This window comes from Sarcophilus harrisii, chromosome 2, assembly GCF_902635505.1.
Source record: "Sarcophilus harrisii chromosome 2, mSarHar1.11, whole genome shotgun sequence".
In the NCBI taxonomy this organism is placed as follows: Eukaryota; Metazoa; Chordata; class Mammalia; order Dasyuromorphia; family Dasyuridae; genus Sarcophilus; species Sarcophilus harrisii.
The window spans coordinates 488877152-488886180 of record NC_045427.1 but is presented as its reverse complement, the minus strand read 5'-3'; positions in this window follow the sequence as shown (position 1 = coordinate 488886180).

Here is a 9029-nt window from a genome sequence, read left to right as displayed (position 1 = left end):
GAAATTGGAGACAGACGTCATAGAGTAAGTAAATATGGGGGCAAAGATTTAAATCAGTGTAGCTCACTTCAAGGTAGCTAGATGGGCAAGTGGATACAGCTCTAAGGGCTTGGAGTCAAAAGATCCAGTTAAAATCTGCCCTCAGACACTTAAAAGTGTGTTACCTTAACTCTGTTTGCCTCAGCTTTGTCAGCTGTAAATTGAACTCGAGTAGAAAAGACAAACCACTTTAGTGTCTTTGCAAAAAAACTCACAAAAGCTCACTCTAAATTCAGTTATTTCCACTCTACCAAAATGTCTTTTACCTATTATTGGGATGGGTAGGAGTGGCTCTTCTCATAAAAGGCTCTGGGTTCATAAGAAGTCTGGACTCATTTTGGGGTGACCTAACCACAGGGTACTTCCTTCCTTCTATTCTTCTTTCCCACTTTTTCTTTCTATATTTAGATTATATATTAAAAAATAATAAAATAAACATCCTTTCTTCCATTTTTCCTTCTTTCCCACTTTTTCTTTCTACATTCAATCCTATATATATAAAAAAAATAATAAAATATATTAAACACTTATCAAAATGTTCCTAGTATTACTAGTATAATCTAGTATTACTATTCAGTGAATCATAGGTATTCATTGAACACCTTCATGGGGAAGGGAAATAATATATAATGCTCTTTTCCCTAAAGAGATTACATGCTAAACATGAGACAACAAGGAACAGTACAAGATACTATGTAAATGACCTCTGTTGTCCCTTCCAACTCTAAATCTATAATATCCGGATTGGGAAACCAATAAAATATCAGTCCAGTTTATCCTTGGGACAAAGAGATAAGATACCAATGGCATAGCTTCCTTGTTAAGTACCTGAATAGGTTTTATATACAAAATCTTCACTACTCTGAGCAAGGTTAGGTTTCTTCACCAAAACTTCAAATAAGAAGCAGTCACTAAGTCTTGCATCCTATATTAGCCCTCTTCCTTAAGTCTGAGCCAGGTTCAAGTGGAAACAACACCTAGAGTCAATGTCATGGATCCTTCAGATAGTCTGGTGAAACCTAGGGACACCTTTCTAGAATGATGATTTGTTGCCTCCATTCAAAAATGAAAGAAGTGTTAAATTTCAGTTATTTTTTTCCACTTAACTTCACAGACCTCCTGAAATCTGTTCACAAATCCCAGGTTAAGAATCCCAGAACCTAGGCTATATTATAAGTGAAGGTCATACTGATGGGGTTCTAGTGGCAGTCAGAGTTGTGAAAATCCCCTTTTGGTCTGCTCAGGTCCTTGTTGAAAGAATTCACGAACCCAAAGAGTTTTAGGTGGCAAAAGTGGCCAAAAATAATAAATTAAAGTTTATTGTTGGATGAGAAGTCAGCTTTGTAAGAGACTGACTTCATAGTGGCAAAGTCCTATTAGGGAAATGGAGGCTAGCACTGAGAAGAGAATGTCTTCTCAGCAGGCAGGGTCCTGGCAGCTATACCAAGAGACAAGACATAGTCCTGCTTTGGACATTGTGCAAAGAAGTGAGTTTAAAATTGCCCTTTAATAAGGAATCTTGAGGCTCTGCTTTCAGGTTGAAAAGAAAGCCAAAATCCCCAGGCCTAAATCTCCAGTTGAATGGGAAATCACTTTTGAAGGCTTCTGGGATTTGGAATTTCCTGAAAATCAGTGGGGTGATTTGCCTTAGAAAAGGCCAGCCAGGAGGATATGCTCTCATAGACATCTGGGATGCCAGGAATCAAAGGGGACAGAATTTCAGAGTGATAATTTTACAGATTAAAGGGAACACACCCCCATCAATACCTATGTCCCTTCTCTCTCCTACATGCTTAGACCATTAAACCAAGGCAACCTGACTTTCTCAACCTGACTCAATAAGCCAACTCTCCCTTTCACACTGACTCAACCCAAGGAGTGAGTATTCTGTCTCAAAGGTCAATGGCTTGTGGTGCTGTCAGAAGGCAGAGCTCCTCACCTAATGTGACCCAATTATTAAGGATAATCTGTACCCACAAACTTCTAAGAGTTAGGAGCTTTTTTTTTTTTTTTTTTTAAACCAAGGGAAGGTGTAGAACACATGATTTCTTGCTATAGAAGGTAATTAATGCTGAGTTGGCATATAAACCCGAAGAAATCCAGTGAATAGGCTGGTTAGGGAAAAGATACAGTTGGGGCAAGAATGAATGGGGAAGCAATCTTCAAAGCAAAATCAGATCCTTACTGGATACATGCAACGATACTGATAAGCCCCCAAACCCATGCCCTAAAAGACTGAATGTGTAGCAAATAAGTGTTCATGAAAATTAATGCTTGCGATACATCAGAGATAAGACTGAGCCTGCCTTGTGAAAAATGTGGGCACTACTATAAATGTTAGCAGATAATTAAGAAATAGCATGATGTGGTCATTGTGAAGTGAGACCTAGGTTTAAATCCTGGCTCTGATGTGACCAGAGGCAAATCAGTTAACTTCCCTTGAGTTTCATTTTCCTTAACTGTAAAATGGACACGATTATACTTATAGTACTTAGGAGTTTAGATTTAGATCTAAAATACTAATAGCATTTATACAGTGGCTGTGTGCCAGCACTGTGCTAAACACTTTACAATTATCTCATTTGATCCTTGAAACAACTGGGAGATAGGTGCTATTATTATTCACATTTTACAATTGAGGAAACTGAGGCAAGTAGCTTCACTGTGCTACCTAACTAGGGAAGGGCCCTTAGAAGCTGTTGAGCCCATCCTAGTTTACAGATAAACATGTCTAGTGAAATTAATTGAATTATTTAGAATCACTTAGGTATTTGAATCTAATTCATCCAATTTCAAATTTTAACATGCTTTTCACTGCCCCATCCTGCCTCTTACCATATGGGCTTGTCACAAGTTTGAAATCTAATTACACTCTAAATATCAGCTATTGTTATGATTATTGTTATAAAATTGAAAATATGAGGAAAGAAAAAGAAGTCATAAGAAGATATCTAGTTTTTCCCCCTGCTTGCATAAGCTGGGTGGCCTTGGAAGCAAGAGCTTACCCTGGAGGATGGTACAAGCAGACTCAGCTTTTTTGAATGAAATAATATGGATGGTGACTGTATCTAGGAGCTCAGATAGGGCTAATTTGAGTCATAAATTTGGTAATGCTACCAGTTTTTTGGTAGATGCTACTGATGAGACCTGGGTAAGTCACTTGATCTCTCTAAATTTGTTTCTTCATTTGTAAAATAAAATGTTTGGACAAGATATCTTTTACACTTTTTCTAGCTTTAAAACTATGAGTTTTTCAAGCTGAGGAAAAAAATTCAGGTAGTAAGGATAGCATCAAAATTTGGGAATACATAGAAGTTTTCTTTTTCTTCACAGAATAGGATAAGAAAGGAGGTGATGGTCTTTATTAGAACTCCACTGGTGATAATTCTTTAGCATTCATTCAGAAATTAACCAGAAAGTATATAAAACATAGCCTAAATTCAAGTAGAATTCTTATATTTAGGGCAAATTTGATTGTGGGAGAGGGGAGACAGTGATGGAGGGAATAGACCTCTCTCTTACCATGGCCATGCTGGGCATGCACCTGGGATTACTGGAAAGACCACTGGGATAGCAGCGGTACAGATCCCACATAAACCCTGGTGAATCGATCAGTAAGCATTATTAAGTATCCACTAAGTGCCAGACTGTGTGAAGAGGTCCTGTTGTATTCCCTTATTTGACTAGTCTTACAAAACAATATCTGTGCTAGATGCCAAAGGAGTGGTAGGAATTGAAAGGAATTTTTTGTTTTTATATCCTTAGCACCCAGCAGGGTGCTTGTTACACAGTAAGTCTGAGGCTTGTTTTGGTAAATCCAATCCATAACACCCTGAAAGTTGCTCTCCTCCCATAGAGGTTTTGTGAGGGAAGGTGCATTGGACCCTTTCAGAAGGGTCTAGGATGCAGTGCTTGTGGACAGTGCTAGCCTATTTTGAGTATAAAGTAAGCTAATTGAGGACCTTAGTACTTTGAGCAGAGTAGGCCCTAGGCAAGATGCTTAAGTTAAAAAGTCCATAAACTCTATCCCTATATTGATCAGAAAGCCCATGAATTTAGATGTAAAAAAAATTACGTCTTTATTTTCACTGACCTCTAGCTGAAATTTAGTATTTCTTTCAATTATTTAAAAACACTTTTTTTTTCTCTGAAAATGTGTCTGTAGGTTTTACCAGATTGCCAAAAGGGTCCAGGACATAAAATGTTTAGCAATTTTGAAAAAGCTTCTATAGCAAAACTGGCCTCTCCATCTGTTTTCCCCCAGAACCTCTTTTCCTCAATTTGTGCTCATATCTCTGAAGGAAGTACATAAATTTATCTGTTTTCATATGGGAAAGTGTAAAGGGCTGAAACTCTTGAGTTGATGCACTGAGGTTGGACAACTGAGCACTTGAGGCTAACTACCGATTGGACAATACTCTATTAGCATATGCTTGAAAAATGGCCCTTCCCACTATTCTGTGCTGGTTCAATCTTTTGGTGTATACAGAGAATTGTGGGAAGGATTAGGGGGTGGAGTAAGACAAACCAGGGTCACTTTGGTGGTAAAGGAAGAAAAGGAAGTTACTGTGTCCATCCTGTTGACTTTTACCCATAAAGACCAAGGACTTTTGTTTATCCTGACTCCGGCTAATTCTAAGGTATCCAGGGTGCCAACTCGGTCTTCACAGGAATGGATGCTAATGGGATCAGTTCCTATACTCCTACTTTATAAGTACTTTATATTAACTGGACTCTTCTGGAGGTGATACTTTTATCCAAAGGAATGATTGTAATGATGGGAATTTAGGGCATGTTATCTGGTAGAAGAGGGTTCTTCTTAGACCCAAAGGGCAAAACTAAGAACAAAGTTTGGAAGTTGGAAAGACAACTTGGATTCAATGTAAGGAGAAACTTCCCAACAAGTAGAGTTCTTTGAAAGTCCAATGGGCTGCCTCTGGAGATATTGGGGGCTTCTCTCATGGTCTTCAAGTGAAGGCTGAAATCTCATTTGACTGTTCTAAGTTGCTTCTGATGTTTTTTCTTAGTTGGGATTCTGTGGAAAAGAATATTTGTGTGGAACTGCAGTCCATAAAGAGGTCAGGGAACATGATATCACTGATTTATATTTATAAATGGTGCAGAAAACTTTTTTTGGGGGGGTCTGATATCATAAAATTTGATTCATTATTTTTTAAAATCTTGGTTTAATACTTTGTGGCTCCGTTTGGTCATTTTTTTTTTTTTTTCTTATTTTGATAAGATATGTACTAGATCTGTGATTTTACTAATGGTATAGGCTGGAAACTTCCAGACAAGGAAACTCTCCAAAAGTACATATTGGCCCCTTCTCTGCAGCTTTTACTTTGGGAGAATTGCTTAGAGCACTGAGAAGCAAAGTGATTTATTCAGGATCACACAGCCAGTATATGACAAAGTTAGAACATAAAACCAGATCTTTCTGACTTCCACATTTCCTCTTAACTTGCTTTCATATCGGATTTGATGTCTCATAGCTAAAAAAATATACCTTACAAAAACACTTAAATCTAAGTTGAAGAACATTGTGGGCTATGTTTATTAAATTATGGTGCTAATTATTTTTGCCTCATCCACCAATTTTGTACAATGGGAGTGGCCAATGAAATCCCTTCTGGGTGTGTTCTACTTGGTGAAATCCCCCCATGGATTCTGGAGCAAGTACAAGTATTCTCTTGACTGTTTCCTTGTCCCTGCTGACTTCCTTGAAATGAGGAATCAGTAAGTGCTATAAAGTTCTGACTCGAGTGAACACCAATGAGTGGTCCACTTCCTCTACCTGAGTTGACACAAAGCTAGAGGGATGTGGCTAATGGTTACTACTTTTCCTGTTGTAGCTATTTTTTTTCTATGCTTTTTATGTGTCCAATAAAAGTGTATTGGACACAAACTCTAATACATCACAATAGGCCAAAAACTCAAAAATTTCCCCCCCAGGATACATCACATACCATAAAAAAAAATTGACTATAATTGCTTAACATAAGAATTAAGTGAGGATGCCAGTGACAATCCATGTAGAAGACATTAGTAAAACTTAATTTTATTCTTATTTTTAGATAAAACATTTAAAATAGAACTTCTAATATTTTCTTCCCCAGTGATCATATGCATCCCACTTGGAGATCACTTTGGAGTAACTTTTTTGCTATGAGAATCAAGCATAAGAACCCTTTTTTAATATCAAAAAATGTCAAATAATAGCAGTTATGCTATTGGCATGTTGTTTAAGAAAATAAATATATAAATAAAATATATATAAATATATAAATAAAATGAATAAATAAATATTTAAAAATTCTGTGAATTTATGAAATTTTTAGGTGGCTTTTATTTTATTAATCATAGCTCCTATCTACATTAGAAATTAGAAAATAATGTGACATATATGTTTGAGTCTTTAGTGTGCAGAAGGTATGTTTATTTATCACAATGGTTTACAATTTGGTGGGCCACTTGCTTTTAATTCCAAAGATCCCCAAGAGTCCAGGACTGAGAACCAAGGGGGTATATAAGTCATACTCAATTGTGCTTCATTGTGCTTGGAAAAAAATACCATTGGAGAAAATGTGGCCTAAAGACCACACAACAAAAATAGGGATGACACATCAAGGGTTTGTGATTTCTGTCAATGTGGACATTTCCTCTAATATCTTAGGGACAAGTGGCTATTAACAAAGAAGTTAAGACTAGTATAGTTCCCTGAGGCCCAATTACTTTGCCAGGATTAGCATCTAATCAGAGATAAGATTTGAACTCAGATTTTTATGAGTCCAATTCTAGCACTTTATCCATTCTTCTAGGTTGCCTCTCAACAGTGAGGAAATTAGCCATATAATATGCCTTTATGATTCTAAACTAATAATGTAATACAATTAAAGAAAACAAAACAAACTTGTCCCATTCAAGATACTGTGTTAGGGATTCATCAAAAAAAAGTAGATTTTGATTGGTAAAGTAGGTTTAAAAATTGTATTAATTTTAATTTCTCCAACTTTCTGATTTTGTGTTCCTCACCCATGACCAGAATTTCCCAAAGATATAAATGAGTAGTTTCATATTGAAGTTTTGTCTTATCTTGGGTTAGGGTTGGATCAGACTCCAATCCCAATACTTGAATGGAGTCTATAAGTGGTTCAAGACCCGATGTTCTCCAAGCTAAGTTTTCCAGACTTACTCTTCTCCTCAGCCCCATTAGTGGTGTGAATAAGAAAGCACCACCTTGTTACCTCTGTCTAGTATTAGGAATTCCAAGGTGCATCCAAATACCCTCTTACTCCAGTAAGTACATTGATACCAGGAGAATTCCTTGTATTTCAGAGTTATATCGATCAGTTCTTCCTCCTTTTCATGTCATATTCCCCAATTATGTATCTCTGAATCAAAAAACCGATGAACTTCAAATCTGACTGACCCTCCAGTATGGCTCTGCTGTTCTTCTAAAAAAACCCATCCCCTTCTCAGGTAATAATTACTAGCTATCTGTAGGTATATACAATGCCAGGGAGACACAAAGGAGATACAGTATCTGCCCTTACTCACCAGAGTAGGGAATAGAGATGGGAAAACAGGTTTATTTTTGTCTTTTAAACAATACTACTCTCACTTCTGATATGAATGAAGGGTTAGAGTAGAGTCAAAGGTAAGTAGAAATCACTTTGTCCATTGACTTGGGGTATCTAGAGTATAGTATAGCCAATCTGGATAATAATTACTAGCATTTTATGGCCTTTTAAGATTTGAGAAGAACTGGGAGGTTGATGCTATTATCATCCCAATTTATAAATGAGGAAAATTAAGCTTCAGAATTCAACTCCCTATCCCTTCCTCCATATCTGCTTCAGGGCCTCCATTTGAAGGGACACATGTAAAATACAAAATACAAAATGTGTATTTTTTTATATGCTGTGTCTCATAAGAGAAATATTAGAAAAATAGTATCATTGTGTCCTTAAGGGCTCTCTTCCCAATCTTTCAGTACAAATCAAATACAAGGACTATCAAAACAGGGAGATTTCTTAGGCAAACTGATAAAATCAAGGATGGGCCTGAAAATCAGTAAGTAAATCCACTTTGGACAAATTCTATAGGCCAAGAAAAAAGAATATATATATATATATATATATATATATATATATTTTAAGTCCCTTGCTTCACCCCAACTGTTTACCTGGAAGAGGGATGGAAGAATTTGATTCTGGAATTTGTTTCTGAGCCAAAGTTATCCCTGATCAAGCATGAAACAATTGTACTAAGAATCTCCTTTGAACAACTAAGAGACAGGAAATGAGCTGGCTGGGTTCCAGGCAGGAGAGAAAAAAAAGTGGGTGTGGACAGTGAGCTGGACTTTGGTCAGGTCAATGGAGACACATCTCTCTAATAACCCTGGTTATCTTCATACCTCTTAATGGGATAGATTGGAATAAAAAAAAACAACAACACAGGTTCCAGCCTATAAATGAAGTATCAGATAAATATTTTATGGGCATTTAAAAGCCAATAGGTTTTGAACTGTCCAGCAATGTTCTTGCATATCTTGTATAAAATTATAATTCACTTGTATAAACTCATTTTTGTGGCTAAAGTGAGAGCCTAAAAAGTAGCTTCAGGGCTTAAGCAAAAAACCATTGGTGTCTCTACCAAAGAGACTCATGGGAACATATTTGTCACTTAATTCCATGCTTTACAGGGAACCTATCAGGGTTATTCATCTTCTGGGCAGCTTGATTTATTGTCCTCTGGTTTCAGTCTCATGTGAGACTCTGGAACTATAAGTAGCTGATGCTATACATTTCTTCCCCAAAGGAATAGATTTCTGCTTCAGAATGCTGAGCCAGGTCAAAAAAAGTGGGGCAGAGACAGGAAGCCCAAGGCAAGAAGGTGGGAGGGGTAGAGAGGTAAGGACTTAAAAGATAGGACTACGAAAATAAAAGGAGACTTTGGTGCTACCCCAGAGCTGTAAGTTCATAGAA